Source organism: Sander lucioperca, chromosome 6, assembly GCF_008315115.2.
Source record: "Sander lucioperca isolate FBNREF2018 chromosome 6, SLUC_FBN_1.2, whole genome shotgun sequence".
In the NCBI taxonomy this organism is placed as follows: Eukaryota; Metazoa; Chordata; class Actinopteri; order Perciformes; family Percidae; genus Sander; species Sander lucioperca.
The window spans coordinates 23621651-23640229 of NC_050178.1; the positions used below are offsets into that span (position 1 = coordinate 23621651).

The 18579-nt window shown below is 42.9% G+C and overlaps 1 protein-coding gene across 1 annotated transcript in view; it reads right to left on the reverse strand.

The window, feature by feature from the left end:
- cdk18 (cyclin dependent kinase 18) overlaps positions 1–15182 on the reverse strand; it is a 79015-nt gene extending 63833 nt beyond the window's left edge. Inside the window, exon 1 of the mRNA XM_031304935.2 lies at positions 14890–15182. The gene's annotated coding sequence lies outside the window, so the exon portion shown is untranslated. The remainder of the gene's footprint in view (positions 1–14889) is intronic.
- Between the last annotated feature and the right edge of the window lie 3397 nt (positions 15183–18579).

The window sequence follows — 18579 nt, forward strand, 5'->3', positions numbered from 1 at the left end:
TTAGGGGACCACTAAGGCCTATATAAAAGAGACTTCAGATACAGTATTAGGGGAGCACTAAGGCCTAATAAGCACAACAGAGGATGTACTTCCTGCGGCAGCTGAAGAAATTCAACCTGCCAAAGACAATGATGGTGCACTTCTACACAGCCATCATTGAGTCCATCCTCACATCCTCCATCACCATCTGGTACGCTGCTGCCACTGCTAAGGACAAGGGCAGACTGCAGCGTGTCATTTGGTCATCTGAGAAGGTGATTGGCTGCAATCTGCCGCCGCTCCAGGACCTATATGCCACCAGGACTCTGAAGCGTGCTGGAAAGATTGTGGCTGACCCCTCCCACCCCGGACACAAGCTCTTTGAGCCACTCCCCTCTGGCAGGAGGCTGAGGTCCATCAGGACCAAAACCTCACGCCACATAAACAGTTTTTTCCCCTCCGCCACTAGCCTTCTAAACAAGGCCCGGAATCCATCCTGACTCTCTCCAAACTACTCCTCTGGCTCCTCATGCCACTGTACCTACTCAGAATCAGAATCAGAATCAGAATCAGAAAGGGCTTTATTGCCAAGTACGTTGCACATACGAGGAATTTGTCATGGTGTTGTTGGAGCATGTCACACATACAAATATAAGAAGGATAAAAAGAATATAAACAATATAAGTATAAACATATACACACAGTAAGTATTAATAACGATAAAATAAATTTAAATAAATAGTAAAATAAGTTAAGCAGTGGTGTAGCGTTCCTTTTTACTACTGTTTAACTTATTTTACTATTTATTTAAATTTATTTTATCGTTATTAATACATACTGAGTGTATATGTTTATACTTATATTGTTTATATTCTTTTTATCCTTCTTATATTTGTATGTGTGACATGCTCCAACAACACCATGACAAATTCCTCGTATGTGCAACGTACTTGGCAATAAAGCCCTTTCTGATTCTGATTCTGATTCTGATATATAAAAGAGACTTCAGATACAGTATTAGGGGACCACAAAGGCCTATATAAAAGAGACTTCAGATACAGTATTAGGGGACCACTAAGGTCTATATAAAGAGACTTCAGATACAGTATTAGGGGACCACAAAGGCCTATATAAAAGAGACTTCAGATACAGTATTAGGGGACCACTAAGGTCTATATAAAGAGACTTCAGATACAGTATTAGGGGACCACTAAGGTCTATATAAAGAGACTTCAGATACAGTATTAGGGGACCACTAAGGCCTATATAAAAGAGACTTCAGATACAGTATTAGGGGACCACTAAGGTCTATATAAAAGAGACTTCAGATACAGTATTAGGGGACCACTAAGGTCTATATAAAAGACTTCAGATACAGTATTAGGGGACCACTAAGGTCTATATAAAAGAGACTTCAGATACAGTATTAGGGGACCACTAAGGTCTATATAAAAGAGACTTCAGATATTAAGGGACCACTAAGGTCTATATAAAAGCATCCAAAAAGCAGCATGTCATGGGACCTTCAAGCCTAGACAGAAAGTTATCAACCTTGAGCTTGTGCTGGAGGCCATGTCCCTTTAAACAATTATAAAAAATTCTATTCTTGCCTGACATCTTTTATGATTAGTTACACAAAGCATGTAGTCAGAAATACGATGTCACATTCTCCTCTTCTTCTCGATGTGTCCGGCCTGTAGCCATAGTAAAGATGACCTTTTGTTTCCTTCCATTCCTTCTTTTCTTGGAGTCGGTCCTCCCTAGACAACAATAACTGCCTTATTTGCTCTGTTATATATGGCTGTCCACCACAGTCCCATTTCTCTGCCAGACATAGTTATGTTTTTCTTCAATTGTTTATGTTGTCCTTGGCTCCTCATCCAACTCACTTCTCCTGAGAATTTTCCTCAGAATAGTTAAGTAAGGTGCTCATAACTAGGGGTGCACCGACCCAATATTAAGATCGGATATCGGTCCTGATATTGACAAAATAGCTGGATTGGGGATCGGAAAAATTAACAGATCCACGAGCCGAGTTTTTTCCCCTCTGTTGCACGTGTGTCGCATGCTGGAATAGTTGAGTGTACAAATAAATAAGAATTCAATACATTACATCTGTTATTTTGTCTTAGTTAGGAAAGTCTGGTGCCTTTAGTCTCTTCCACATGGTGGATGGAAGGTATAAGGTGGAGGTATACAACGTATTATTAATTCAACAACGGTATCGGATCAGTATCGACAGATACACAAAGCCCAGGCATCGGTATCGGGACTGAAAAAGTCGGATCGGTGCATCCCTACTCATGACAACGCTGTCAATAGCAGAACATTTGACAACAGTGTTGACAGCAACAATACAACCCTGTGTCTATCCTCTCTGTGTGTGTCTACATGTCACCCACTGTGCCCATGTGAACAGTTGATCTACTGTGTGCACTGGCTGTGAGTGGATAACAACGCTGCTGGGGGGTCAACATCAGACTGGCCTATTATCACAGGACACCATGGTTTGTGCAACAGGCCACACATGTGGTGGTTGTCAACCCGTTCTCCTTCTCAGTGGTGGGATGTAACTAAGTACTGTACTCCAGAACAAATTGGAGGTACTTGTACTTTAGTTAGTCTTTTCTTTTCATACCACTTTCTACTTCTACTCTGCTACATTTCAGAGAGAGATATTGTACTTTTTACTCCACTACACTCATCTGTTACAACTTTAGTTACAAACTGTGCTCATTGGGACGAAGACAGTGAAGGTAGAGGAGGGTAAAGCTTCAGTGGTGAAGGAGAATCAAAGAGGAAGAGTCAGGAAATAAAAAGAGAAAGAGGGATTCTTTTTTAAATTCATTTTCAGGGGAGATAGCAGCAAGACAGACGGTTATCATCCCCAGACAGGCTCTGTCTAATAGACATCTCTTGTGACAAAATGCGAAAGCATGAAAGTATTGGAGCGAGACCAAAAGGGCAAACTAAGAATTAGATTGGAAAACTTTGTTTGCTGGAAGAAATATTAAATTCAGCCGAAGCTTTCTGAACTGCAACGGGGCTTCATCTTTTTCAAGAGTAATTTCCACGTTCCCCCTCGTACACAGTGAACACTGACAACTCTTAACTAATTCACCTCTGCTCTGATAAGTATTGCTGCAGCAAACCATATCAGTGCGTTATTGGCATCCATGTGCATTCCATTCATTAATGTATCTAACCCTAAGCACTACAAGTACTACATTAGAAACGCCCTAGACAATTGCTGTCACACCAACATTCAGTGATGCATTGGCTAACTTTTTATATACTCAAGCAAAATCAAAATTAGCCCTCAGTATCTGGTGTGAACCAGCTGCATTAAGTACTGCAGTGCAGCTCCTCCTCATGTTCTGCACCAGACTGGTCAGTTCTTGCAGTTGTTTTTGCCATCCTGTACCTGTCCCACAGGTGTGATATTCAGATGTAGCGATCCTATGCAGGTGTTGTTACACGTGGTCCTTAAATGTCTCCCAGTAGTTCAAACAGAGAGCGTCTGGGGTGAGATGGATCCTTTAGTATGCTCTGGGCTTTTTTAAGGGCGTATTGTATCGCCAGATTATTGCCAATACACAGCCCTATTATTTTCCAATTCCATAAGTGATCATTAGGTCTTTCTTACATGGTTAAAGACTTTTTTTTTTTTTTAAAAAGCCCAGAATTACTTCTTAATTATTTGACTAAGCAGACAAAACAAGCCATGGCCATTACATTAGCTACACAAGACTTAATAGTGCAGATAGAAATAGCCTCAGAGTTTTAGACCTTTACGTCTGTCAGATTGCTTTACGTCACATTATGTATGTGTGGTTTCTCTGATGTGTTATCTCTCAGGTTTTGGCTTTTGGTCCTGCTTCTGACAGGAGCAGCTTTGTGACTCACAGCTTACCTCACACCACTCGCACACAATACAACACATTATACGTTCCCCATGGTTGCTTCTGCCTGTGTCAGTGTGCGAGCCAACCTCTAATAAGCCCTCTCAGCTGCATCACTAGACTAGCAACTTGGGAGAAAGAGGGCTGCAATTATCTAAAGCGCTTAAACACACAGCATGCACGACGACTACCCTCCTGCACAGAGAAGCTAATCCTGAACTCCAGGATGCCCAACCAATCATCAAGCAGCGTCTCTCCTCCACCTGTCACAACATTTGTGTTTGTCCAGTGTACCCTGAAAACAACATCATTCCTTCTAAAGCGTTGACAGCAACAGATAGTGTGGAGATTTTTAAATCAGCTGGATATCTCGGCTGTGAATGCGTCACCCGCCCGCCCACCTGTGAAGAGCTTTTGAAGCGTATTGGGCGTGAGTAGCATGCCCAGCAACACTTTAGGTCCTTCAGATCTTTTTTTAATAATTCAATGCAACCCTGGCAGCAGCAGTGGCACAGGATGGAGTATGTGGCTGCTGCTCATGCACACTAATGGCGTTTTTCCACTACACGGTACCTGCTCGACTCAGCTCGACTCTACTCTCCTTTTTAGGTTTTCCGTTCTGATAAAAGTCCCTGGTACCTGCTAGCAGGTACTTCATTTAGTATCACCTCCGTCCAGGTTCCCAGCGAGCTGAGGCGATACCAAAAGGTGACGTGCAAACCTGCAGACTCCTGATTGGTCGGAGAGAATCGTCACTAATCACTGCGTCATCATTGCTAGCGACAGACGGGGGGGTCCTGAACAAACCTGCCATTTTTAAATAGTTTAGCCAGCGGTGGTGTTTTTGCTACCACAGCCGTACTAGCAGTGGGTAAGCGCCAAAAGACAGTACCCAAACATGGTTTGGTGCTGAAGCAGAAACTTGACCATGTCAAACAATACACTAAATGTACCAATTGTAATTCCTTATGATGTCTTCATGCTATTCAGCCGATCAACCGTTGGTTGTTGTAATGTGCAAAGATGTAAAGCAATGTGCCAGCAAAGACACAGGAAGAGAAGACTTTAAGCTACAGTAGTAAATAGAGGTGTGAATCTTCACTGATCTCCCAATTTGATTACGATTATTATGTCTTCGATTCGATATCTCGATGCGTCAAATACATTTTTCTATTAAAGCCATATAGGATATTTAATTCATAGCTTTTCAAGCTTCAAAAACCAAACATTCTGCAGTGCTCTGATACTAAATAAATTGGATACATGAAAACTACAGCACTGAGCACATGGCTCTTCCTGAATGTGCAAAACATACCAGAATATGTAAACAGAAAGGTTGTTAGGCCTACATTAAATTGTAAACAGAAATAATCGATTATGGCCCAGCCGATTATCGATGCAGCATCGTTCATGTCCATGATTCCATGCATCAATTTGAATAATTTCAACACCTCTATTAGTAAACATGTATGTTAACAATGCACTATTAATGATCAGGTTTGCAAATGTTTGATGAGAAAGGAACTGCATTCACACGTTGAGTTTTGGTGAGTAACACTGAATGTAAACTAAAATAATGTGATAAACATAATGAATGTAAAACAACTTTACAAGAAAACTCTGCAGGGCATCCTGTTCTGCTACGTGTCCGTTTTGTTTTTGATTATTTTTTGGGGGGCTTTTCTCTTTAATATACAGTGACAGTGGATTAGAGGTGCAACGATGAATCGATTAATCGATTAGTTGTCAACTATTAAATTAATCGCCAACTATTTTGATAATCGAGGAATCGTTTGAGTCATTTTTTTGTTAAAAAAAATTAAGATTTCTCTGATTCCAGCTTGTTAAATGTGAATATCTTCTAGTGTCTTCTCTCCTCTGGGACAGTTAACTGAAGATCTTTTGAGTTTTGGACAAAACAAGACATTTGAGGACGTCCTCTTAGGCTTTGGGAAACACTGATCCACATTTTTCACCATGTTTTGACATTTTTATAGATCAAACAACTAATCGATTAATCGAGAAAATAATCGACAATGAAAATAATCGGTAGTTGCAGCCCTACAGTGGATAGACTGGAAAGGGGGAGAGAGATGGGGGACAACACGTAGCAAAGGGCAACAGGTCGGATTCGAACCCGCGCCGCTGAAGGACTCAGCCAACATGGGGCTAACGCTCTTACTGGGTGAGCTAGAGCCCGCCCCCACAGTGGTGTTTTTTTGACATCAGGAATCGCGCTGCTTCCCAGCATTGGACGCTTGATGGGCTTGCCACTAGCAGATATCAATTTCTCTTCAATGACCACTGACGAGCAAAGAAAACAGGCTACACCCGCCTACAACCGGGATGGCTGCATCTGATTGGACGAATGCTTCACCCGTGGGCTGTCTGCTCCCAAATTTCTAAACCCTTTCTTTCGCTATATGGAAACTTTCTTATTTTACAAAAATAGTTCACCAAAATGTGTTTCTCAAAGCATTTTATGCGAGAAATATGCTATGCAGTTACTGAATCAGTCTTTATTTTTATATTGACAATTTAAAAGATTTTCAAGGGTCTGAATTTAACTTTATGCAAATGAGGAGCAAGGCAACTCAATGCCCCGCTCTTCGAAAGTTGCAGAATGCATTGCCTGGCTGCTTACATAGACAATGAATGGGAAGTGTGGAAATGACGCTTGCCATTGTGAGTTAATAATACTTAATTGCTTTGGGCGAGCTGTGTGCATGTACTACTTCATCAGTATGTACTAGACTAGCTCTCACTTCTTTGTGGGTTTATTCTGGTTCATTTAACTGTACACTGACCTATGGAGAAGTACCGTCTAAAGCAGCAGCGATTAGTCGATCAAAAGAAAAATAATTGTTAAAGTAATTTTGTATGCAAAAATGGCAGAAAATGCAGTTTTTAGCCTCTCCTGCTCTTTTCTGTCTTATATCATATTAAACTGAATATCTTTGAGTTTTGGATCAACAAAACAAGACATTTAAAGACATCACCTCGGACTTTGATAAACTATAATGGACATTTTTCACTATTTTGACATTTTATAGACCAAATGATTAATCAATAATGAAAATAATCGTTAATTGCAGCCCTGGTACTGTAGCCTGGCTGACCCCAGACCTTCTCAGCTGTAACTGAGAGGGGTTCTGGGGAAGCTTCATTCACAGCCCATTTCCAAAGGGGCGTCACACGGATGCCGCTCAAATGCCTCTGGGCGCAATTGGATAGTCCTTCAACCAATCAGAGCAACGATCCAGGTGACGTAGCAGCGACAGCGGCATCAACGGGTTGCTGCGCTTTGGTGGCCGTCATGTTGAATGTAAACAAGAAGCTGCTCGTCGTCGCTGCGCTATCGTCATCGTGTAAAGCCGCCTCAACGGTTGTGATTGGTGTAGAGCCCGTCTCAACAGTTGTGATTGGTGTAAAGCCCTCCTCAATGGTTGTGATTGGTGTAGAGCCCTCCTCAATGGTTGTGATTGGTGTAGAGCCCGTCTCAACGGTTGTGATTGGTGTAGAGCCCGCCTCAATGGTTGTGATTGGTGTAAAGCCCGCCTCAATGGTTGTGATTGGTGTAAAGCCCGCCTCAGTGGTTGTGATTGGTGTAAAGCCTGCCTCAACGGTTGTGATTGGTGCCTCGATTTGGAAAAATTGGAAATGGGCTTGAATGGGCTCTTGGCCAGACTGACTTGCAGACCAAATCTCTAATTTGCCGGAAGTTCGTCAGGGTTTTCCCAGGCTACTGGTACTGTCCAATTAAAATAGAGCAATAATGTGATGATATAGCTTCTTGTAGTTAAGCAGTAGAGTGAGAAGAGAGTGAAAAGTAACAAGAACACACTGGAACACAATGTTCATTTGTTCTACTGCCAATTTTGCATGCTGGCATCTTAAAATGGCAACAATGAGAGTAAAACTGATTTACCTAGAAACTCTGTAGTGTCAGTGACACTGACTGAACCAAGATATCTTGGGGTCCTATCTTGCACCCGGCGAAGCGCAAAGCCCGACGCAAGTGTCTTTGCTAGTTTAAGACAGACGCAGTTGTCAGTTTCCCATCCAGTTTCCCATCCAGTTTCCCAAATGCACCTGCGCCCATCTGTGGCCCATGGGCGTGCTGGTCTTACAGGGAGGTGTGTTCAGGTGCATTCTGGGTGTGCTGTCTTCAGGGAGGTGTGTTCAGGTGCATTCTGGGTGTGCTGTCTTCAGGGAGGTGTGTTCAGGTGCATTCTGGGCGTGCTGGTCTTACAGGGAGGTGTGTTCAGGTGCATTCTGGGCGTGCTGGTCTTACAGGGAGGTGTGTTCAGGTGCATTCTGGGCATGCTGGTCTTACAGGGAGGTGTGTTCAGGTGCATTCTGGGCGTATTGCTATCTTGAGGCAGCGGAAAGTGATCGTGCCATTGACCAACAAAAACCTGGTCTAAAGTCAATAACGCAGCATTTCATTGTTATTTTAACAGCAAATTAGTAAAATGCTCCTAGGCTCGTGCACAGCGCGTGCACACTATGCTTGTTACACACACAGGGACGCACAGCAGCACACACACATGCAGAAGATTACAAATAAAAATATTACGGTGCAAATCCTCCATCATAATAGCAATGCTCCAAGGTCCAAACACGCCTGGCTTTTAAAAGGGAATGGGAGATGATCTCTGATTGGTTGATTGCATGTCACGCCCAAAACACAACTCTGATTAATGAAGACACTAAGTACAACCCTTTAGAACCATGCACCCGGCACACGGACCCTTTTTTCCGCCGTCAAACTAGCAAAATTAGATTTGTACACTAAACGCACCTGCGCCAGGCACTTCACACCGTGCGCTTAGATCATTAAAATAGGGCCCCATGTGTTAGTGATCTTTGTGTTGTTTGGGAAACAGGCTCCACCACTTGAACGCAGCCATTGCAGTATAATTTAGCCACATAAGGACCTATGGAGTCTCAGGTTATGGACATGGATATTTTTTCACAAAACATGCTTTCAGGGTTTCATCACAGTAGCCAGGAGACTCGGTGCTGTGTAAAATGCAAACAGCCTTCCATTTGCTGTGTTTGACCAAATGATTGCTTGTGTTTGTTCATCTGTGAGTGGGGTTCAGTGCTTGTGCAAGGGCTATTGTTAAATACAGTAAGGTCTATCTTCACATTATCCTGGCTGAGTGGGCCCAGGGCTGTGCGATGAATCAGGGACTCAATAATAAGCTTATGTAAACAGTACTGTTGTGCTTCAGCTGCAGCATGTTAAGGCAAAAGATTGCTACTTTGGACTCAAAATGACAGTAACAAGCATTCACAGAGGCAAACGTAACTGTACTATTATCATGTGATGAAGGTTTACATGAGCTCTGCTAGCGCCATAAGGATAACTAGAATCAAGATTATGACCAAGGCTTGACATTAACTTTTTAGCTCACCAGACACTGTGGCTGGTGGTTTTCCAAAATTACTAGCCACTCAGCATTTTCACTAGCCATAATTTTGTGGGAAATTCTGTTTAAAAGGTGCTCTAAGCGATGTCACGCGTTTTTTAGGCTACAACATTTTTTGTCACATACAGCAAACATCTCCTCACTATCCGCTAGCTGCCTGTCTCCTGAACACACTGTAAAAAACATCTCCTCACTATCTGCTAGCTGCCTGTCCCCTGAACACACTGTAAAAAACATCTCCTCACTATCTACTAGCTGCCTGTCCCCTGAACACACTGTAAAAAATATCTCCTCACTATCTGCTAGCTGCCTGTCCCCTGAACACACTGTAAAAATTATCTCCTCACTATCTGCTAGTTGCCTGTCCCCTGAACTCACTGTAAAAAAATCTCTGTAGTCTCTACAAAGTCTCTGTAGACAGCCCAGGCTCCACAAACAGCAACAAAAACAAACTGGCCAACCTGCACCACCAAACATAACAACCAACAAGAAGGATTTGGGGGTGGGGGTTGGGGGTTAGGGACGGGATGAGGAGGAGGGAGGGGCGAGCTAGTCTTTTTTGTTTGAAAATACTTCGAACGTCAACAAGAAGTGACGTCACCCAACATCGCTTAGAGCACCTTTAATCTGATTAACATGGACTGTGGTGTGCTCCAATTAACTCAAAGAACCACATTTACAATGCTTTTAAATGTAAATGACCACCGAAATCAAGACATATAAATAAAATGTATAACACTACAGTCATAAAATATTTATCTCTGATTAGGTTGTGTGTAAAGCTCCTTTTGTATGAAAACATGCAACGGATTAAGACACAGACATCAAAAGAGTAGGTGGTTTAGTAGCTAAGTAGGGGTGTAGAAGATTAATTCAAAGTGGTTTGGAGCGAGCACTCAAGTAGAGTCAGCATCTGGCGACGGGAAGCAGAATGCACAGAGCACACGGTTTTTAACAAGTCTATTGTCCTGCTGTGCGCTCTCTCTTCTCCTTTTACAAACCTCTAAATGTTTATACTCCTACAGACGCAACCGTGGCCTCGGCTGACCCCGACAGGTAGTGTTCGCGTGCTGAGGTAGGCGGGTACATTAGCACCAAGCCCTATTCGTGACCATTTTGAAAACCAAAATTAAGACAGACAAGACAAAAAAGGGAGAAAGAATGAAATGTTTAGTAACATGATGGCTATGTTTGGCATATTACGATCATTTTGTATTAATCCTAAACCCAGTCAGCCTGGCTCTGCCCTCCTACGTACTTCCGCTCAATTTTTCATTTCCCTTCAGTACTACGTCTGGGTTTGCGGTATATTCTTGGGTTTTCTCCGGTCAAATATTTGGCGGTCCAATCAGCAAACAGAGGGAGTGGCTGAGAACGATGGCGTTGAGGCCGTGCTCTAGTTTGAGTTGTAGTTCCGTAATGGCGGCGGAGAAAGATGCGAGTGGAGCCATTCGGTCTGTTGTGGCAACGCTGCCGAATATCCAGAAGTTAAAGCCCGAGCAAGAACAATCTTTGCTGAGTTGTGTTGGTGGCCGTGATGTTGTGGCCCTCCTCCCCACGGGGTTCAGGAACAGTTTGATTTTCCAGCTCGCTCCGTTAGTGGTGAAGGAGTTGGCTAAGGCTAACGCTAGCGATGCTAAGTCGACGTCACAACCAAACGTTAGCGATTGGTTATGGCAGATCCAAAGTGGCTCTGGGCAGATCCAATAGTTTTAAACTTCAACAGAGTACCCGGTCTGGTAGGACCAGGCTAATGGACCAGAGTCTGGTAGGACCAGGCTAATGTACCAGAGTCTGGTAGGACCAGGCTAATGTACCAGAGTCTGGTAGGACCAGGCTAGTGTACCAGAGTCTGGTAGGACCAGGCTAGTGGACCAGAGTCTGGTAGGACCAGGCTAATGGACCAGAGTCTGGTAGGACCAGGCTAGTGGACCAGAGTCTGGTAGGACCAGGCTAAAACCCAGTGTAGATGGGGTCCAAATTCAGTGCTCTATATTTAACTTGTTAGGTAATACAACATTTGAAATAAACCCAACACTGCTGCCAGTCACAGTTACTATTTTATTTGTGAAACTTCTAAATTTCTGTTTGTCTGATTTCATTTGATTTACCTACAAATGTTCCTTCACTACATTTAATCAATTCGCCCCCTGAGCTGTGTTCCCCTCGCTGTCGCTACACCTGTCATACGCATTTTAAATGTACCAAGGTTCAGTCCTTACTGCAGCGGCCCTTTGCTGCATGTCGCCCCCCTCTCTCTCACCCCCTTTCCTTTTCAGCTGTCCTATCAATTAAAAGGCCAAAAAGCCCCAAAAATAATCTCAAAAAAAGAGTAACTTCTCACCAACATGTTCTCAGTTATTTAGGGATGGTTTCAGCAAAGCTGCAGTCTAAACTTTGCATGAAAGCTGCAGCTTTGCAACTCTGCATGAATCAACAACGCATGACAATAATATGGAAAAAGGGAACCAGTTTCACACACACACACACACACACACACACACAGAGACAGACACATACACACAAACACACAGACACACACACATACACACAGAGACATACACACAGACACACAGAGACACATAGACACACACAAACACACAGACAGACACACAGACACACACACAGACACACACACACACACGCAGACACACACAGAGACACAGAGACACAGACATACAAACACACAAACACACAGACACAAAGACAAAGAAACAAACACACAAACATGCACACACACACAGACACACAGACAAAGACACACAAACACACACACACACACACACAAATACACACAAATACACAGACAAAGACACACAAACACACACACACACACACACCATTATACTGTAGGTAAACAGAGTTCTGTGTACAGAGGTTAATATGTACAGACTTCTGTGTATTTGAGGCCCTTCCTACATTACAACTGTTCCAGTGTCAGTTTACACGTGAGTACTAATGCATGAGGCTCATCGGAGAGATGAATGAGTGAGTGGGTTGGTGCGTTGGTTTCAGATATCCGTAGATGTTCATATAGCAGTGAACAGAAGACACTATGGGTAGGAGAAAAAAATCGATAAAGCATAGTATCGCGGTAAGTTTAATATGACATTAAAACAGAAAAGATGAGGAAATCTCCATTTTTGAGAGGCTGAAAACAGCATTTTCTGCGGTTTTTTTGCATGAAGAATTACTTTAACGATTAATCGGTTATCAAAATAGTTGGCGATTATATTTCTTTCAATCGACTTATCGTTGCAGCTCTATTTTTGTGATTCCAATTAGTGAAAGAACGATCAATATGGCCAATAGAGGGTTTTCACCAATGTCACGTTCTGGGCAGTAACCTGGATGCGCGGCCATATTGGAGGCACTCAGTGTAAACAACTGAATGGAGTAATGGAGTATTGTGCACTTTGGATACTTTAATACTTTATGTCTAAACAACAGAAAAGCTCATCAAAACGCGTCCAAGATGCAAAGGCATATAGGGAAGGACTTGGACCACAAGAAAAGGCGCGATATTTCGAGAAATTACAGTTTACTGGCGGTGCAGATCCCTACAAGTTGGCTCCCTCTTCTTGGACCCATGGCGACCCGGTGATTCTTCCTTCAGCTGCATATCCCGATATAGTTATATATATCTATATATATATATATAGATATATATAGATATAGATATAGCCAACTACCTGGTGTTCTCACCGAGCCCATAGACAGCGGAAGACCTTAAATCCTACAAAAGTTTGGAGGCTTATAACCAGATGGGGTGTGGATGGGTGAGGGAGACGCAGTACTAAGTCATTAACGACCGTTGTGTTGTGAAGGCCAAAGTTCAAGCTCAAGGTGTAGCCTTAAGTGACTCTCAATAGTTTTTTTTTTCATTTCAAAGACCGAACAAGACAGATTTTTCCCCTCGTAGATCCTGGTTGAGCTTTTCCAACCACAAGCGCCTCCTTTCCTCTGATAACTTCTGGCATTCCTCTCCCTGGTTTTTAATAACTTTTGGAAGTCGATAATATTCCAAATGTTTTTCTAGGTCTGACCTATTGGTACAACCTAAAACACGCCAATAATTAACCATTTTCCTTGACGCCGTTGGGGATCTACTTCAGTGCCTGTGCTTTGTTGTGATGTGGAGTACCTCCAATATGGCGCCTTCGGGTCTGATGACTCGTCGTGAAAACCCTCTATAGTTTTGTATGGAACAATATGTGTTTTCTCCCATTAACTAGCAACCGTGTGTAAAGTAGCAAATTAGTAGACACCAGTGGAGCGCAGGAAGACCCCCTGAGATCCAGTAAGCTAATGAGGAGTGCTGATAAAAAAATAATGAACAAAAGCACATGCTCAGGCTCAAATCTGCAACATGTAGGCCTGTCTCTGACTCCCCTGACCCAAACTGTAAGGTGGTGAATAAAGGGCTGCAACTAACCATTATTTCCATTGTCGATTAATCTGTCGATTACTTTCTCGGTTAATCGAAAAGTTGGGGATACTCCCCAACTTGCACATTAAGTTTATCTATATCTAGTCTATCTATATCTATTGAAACAGCTGTACATTTTATTTCCAAATTGTATATATTTCAAAAATATTGATTGTGTGGTATTCTATTATGATTTCATGCATATTGTTTTTCTATTATTTAATGTTTACTCTGTATGTGTCTCATATTTTTTGCTGCTGCAAAATTATTTCCCATTTTCAATAATATAAAAATCTATCTATCTATCTATCTATCTATCTAGTTGTTTGGTCTATAAACTGTCGGAAAATGGTGAAAAATGTCTATCAGTGTTTCCCAAAAGCCTAAAATGACGCTCAAATGTTTGTCCACAACTCAAAGATAATCAGGTTACTGCCAGTACGCAGTATACCCACTTAGAAAGCTCCAGGATTTCCATATACCCTCTTCAAAATGCCGAATGACACGCAACAACATACTTTCCATGGCTTACGTGCAGTTTAGTGTCACAAATTATCTTCCAAAAAATGAGTGTCCCAAATGATGAGGGTCTTATTTGAGACAGGTTAAGGTTAGGGTTAAGGGTTAGGGTTAGGGTTAGGGTTAGGGTTAAGGTTAAGGTTAGGGGTCGGGGTAGGGTAGCACAGGTGGTTTAGCAGGTTCATAATTAATTAAGGACATTGTATGGTGAATTTGGGAAACTAAACTGCACGTATACCCTTTCCATTATAGTTTTGATATATTTTGAATTGTCATCTTTGTGTTTTCTTCTACACATAGGATAAATAAAGGTATTTCCACCGTAAATTGGTGCATAAAAGTGTATCCGAATAGAGGAAATTAAGTCTTTGATGCTCAAAACTATATATATATATACAGTACAGTATACCCACTACAAAACATTAGACTACACTAATGCAGTAAAGAAATATTCACATGTAAGAAGCTGGAATTGAGAGAAATTTCTCCTCAAACCGATTATCAAAATAGTTGGCGATTAATGTGATAGTTTACAACTAGATTCATCTTTGCAGCCAGAGATAATATGTCTTATGAAAAATGTGTGTGTGCGTGCATGTGATGTGTCTGCAGCAGTACTTACAGTAGAGCACAGGTCATCCACACAGACAGGCGGGACGGAGCGGGGAAGCAGCCTCCTGCCTCTCCACTCAGGCTTCCTTCGCCTTCACACTGAGATAAATCCACAAGATGCAGGCAGCTCAATCACTGGTATGGACAGACAGCTCCGCAGGAAGATGGAGAAACTTGTCCTCTGCAGCTCACCCTTTCACCCTCCTTCCTGTCTTAACGCAGAGCACTGCGAGCCGCCTCACAGGCCAGATACCACGACAGACTAAATAAAGAGAGTCACACTGGAGACAGCTCAGGAGAAGAGAAACTGCTGCTCACAAGTGTTTTATAATCAGCCTATGGCTCCTCCCCCAACAGTCCCTAGCCAGGCCCATCCCTCGTTGGTATGGCAACGGCCAATCACCACTCAGCAAAGCACAAGCCTCCTCCTCTCCCTCCTCCTCCTCCTCCTCCTCCTCCTCCTCTTCAGCTGGCCTCTAGTGTTGAGACAGGATTGTCACACAGCAGCAAGAACTATGAAAGCATATTTTGACGTGTGTATGTAAAAGACTGTGTGTGCGTGTGTGTGTGTGTGTGTGTGTGTGTGTGTGTGTGTGTGTGTATGTGTGTGTGTGTGTGTGTGTGTGTGTGTGTGTGTGTGTGTGTGTGTGAAACTGGTTCCCTTTTTCCATATTATTGTCATGCGTTGTTGATTCATGCAGAGTTGCAAAGCTGCAGCTTTCATGCAAAGTTTAGACTGCAGCTTTGCTGAAACCATCCCTAAATAACTGAGAACATGTTGGTGAGAAGTTACTCTTTTTTTGAGATTATTTTTTGGGCTTTTTGGCCTTTTAATTGATAGGACAGGTGAAAAGGAAAGGGGGTGAGAGAGAGGGGGGCGACATGCAGCAAAGGGCCGCTGCGGTAAGGACTGAGCCTTGGTACATTTAAAATGCGTATGACAGGTGTAGCGACAGCGAGGGGAACACAGCTCAGGGGGCGAATTGATTAAATGCAGTGAAGGAACATTTGTAGGTAAATCAAATGAAATCAGACAAACAGAAATTTTGAAGTTTCACAAATAAAATAGTAACTGTGACTGGCAGCAGTGTTGGGTATATTTCAAATGTTGTATTACCTAACAAGTTAAATATAGAGCACTGAATTTGGACCCCATCTACACTGGATTTTAGCCTGGTCCTACCAGACTCTGGTACACTAGCCTGGTCCTACCAGACTCTGGTACACTAGCCTGGTCCTACCAGACTCTGGTACACTAGCCTGGTCCTATCAGACTCTGGTCCATTAGCCTGGTCCTACCAGACTCTGGTACACTAGCCTGGTCCTACCAGACTCTGGTCCATTAGCCTGGTCCTACCAGACTCTGGTACACTAGCCTGGTCCTACCAGACTTTGGTACACTAGCCTGGTCCTACCAGACTCTGGTCCATTAGCCTGGTCCTACCAGACCGGGTACTCTGTTGAATCTACTATTGGATCTGCCCAGAGCCACTCTGGATCTGCCATAACCAATCGTTAACGTTTGGTCGTGACGTCGGCTTAGCATCGCTAGCGTTAGCCTTAGCCAACTCCTTCACCACTAACGGAGCGAGCTGGAAAATCAAACTGTTCCCGAACCCTGTGGGGAGGAGGGCCACAACATCATGGCCCCCAACACAACTCAGCAAAGATTGTTCTTGCTCAGGCTTTAACTTCTGGATATTCGGCAGCGTTGCCACAACGGACCGAATGGCTCCGCTCTATGTCTGGCTGAATATTATGTTGTGCAAAAGATCCTGGAGCTTAAATGCACTTGGTGTTTTATCACATATATTTTGAGGTGTGAGTATAACACACTGTACCTATCTTTGTAAGTCACACTTCCGGTGCAGAACACTTGTGAGACCAGACACTGTGTGATCTCCACCTCAGCTGATGGGATGTCAGTAGCACTAGGGGTGGTGGGAAACATCGATACAGCATAGTGGGCAATACTGTATCGATACACGGACGCCAGGAATGGATCTCTTATTATATTAGTGTTGGTCAGTTTGACAATCCAATTTTGCAGCAACAGAAATGTATCTTTTTATATAAGAGAGACAGAGGTGGGAGTAAGTCACGGGCGAGTCTCAAATCTTAACCCGTAAGCAAGTCTCAAGCCACTGTGGTGTGAATCAAGCAAGTCAAGACCCTGCTATAAGTCAAGCAAGATACAAGTCATATAAAATTCTGATGATCTATCCAAGTTTCCACTTTTAAATTGGTTATTAATGAATGAATTTTCCTCAAAACTTGCCTTTTTAGCATGTGGCTTGCTAGCAGATATGCTCCAGAGTTCGCCTCATTGGACCTTTTCAGGTGGAGTGACATCACCACCTGATAGCTGGGACGTTTTGCTTTGGGTATGACTATGATATCGTATCATAAGAGGGAAATATAGCAGGAACAAGTAGTAACAATACTTTAATAGTATGCACAGAAACATGACAAATTACATACCTTCTTTCAGCAAGAACACACACACACACACACACACACACACATACACACACACACTACTTAATACACAACCATGAACAGGGTACAGCCTGGCCAAGAACATTCTTCAGTGTGATTAGATTGCCCTTGCCCTTCAGTACAGGACAAGTCTCTCTCTCTCTCTCTCTCTCTCTCTCTCTCTCTCTCTCTCTCTCTTTCACGCATGCACACGCGCACACACACACACACACACACACACACACACACACACACATAGAGGGACTTACACACAGCATTACCGAAAATTAAAATCTATCCTGGGGAGCTGCTGGCACCAAGTAGGCGGTTTCATATTTGATGAGCAAACATGGAGCTTTCTCTCTCTCTCTCTCTCTCTCTCTCTCTCTCTCTCTCTCTCTCTCTCTCTCTCTCTCTCTCTCTCTCTCTCTTTCTCTCTCTCTCTCTCTGTCTTTCTCTCTCTCTGTCTGTCTGTCTCTCTTTCTGTCTCTCTCTCTGTCTCTCTCTCTCTCCTGTCCAGGGCTGGTCGAACCCTTAACAGTTGCAGGCACGGAGGTAAAAACATCACATAATCTGTGCCATTTTAACAAATACAATAAAAGAGGACAAACAAAATCTTCAAAATGCAACCCACTGACTGTATAATGATTCCGAAAAGCTTTTTCATAAAACAACGGGTTATAATTGAGGTAAGTTTGTCGACACTACCTTATTTAATCATTAAGTTAATAAATATTTTTCTCTTTCTTTTTGGTGTGGTAGTTTGTACACATACGGTATAGACAGACGGTAGCATAATGAGGGTCCCTACATGATGAAAAGTAGCTCCCAAGACGGCGGCCGCCTGTATACAAGAACGCAAACAATCTTTTTAATAAACTGTCTGTACACTTAGAAAGTTCTCAATGCTTTAGGGACCCTCATTATGCTACCATGGAAGTGTGGTGATAGTTTGAGCCTTTTTAGTGGTATAAATAGCGATTTGTTTTTACTTTCCCTGTGCCTCGAATACTAGCATTGTAAGCTAATCAGCGGTCCACGCTAGCTTGTTTCAAGCTCCAAACACATTTAATTAGCATGAAAACATGTCCCAGAGAGCGACAGAGTGGGTACACATCTGTTATTAACCCCTAGGTTAGTTTTAAGGCCGTTTTATGCTTCTGCGTCGAATCGACGACGTACCCCTGCAGACCCCTCTGCGTCTACGCCGGACCCTACGCCG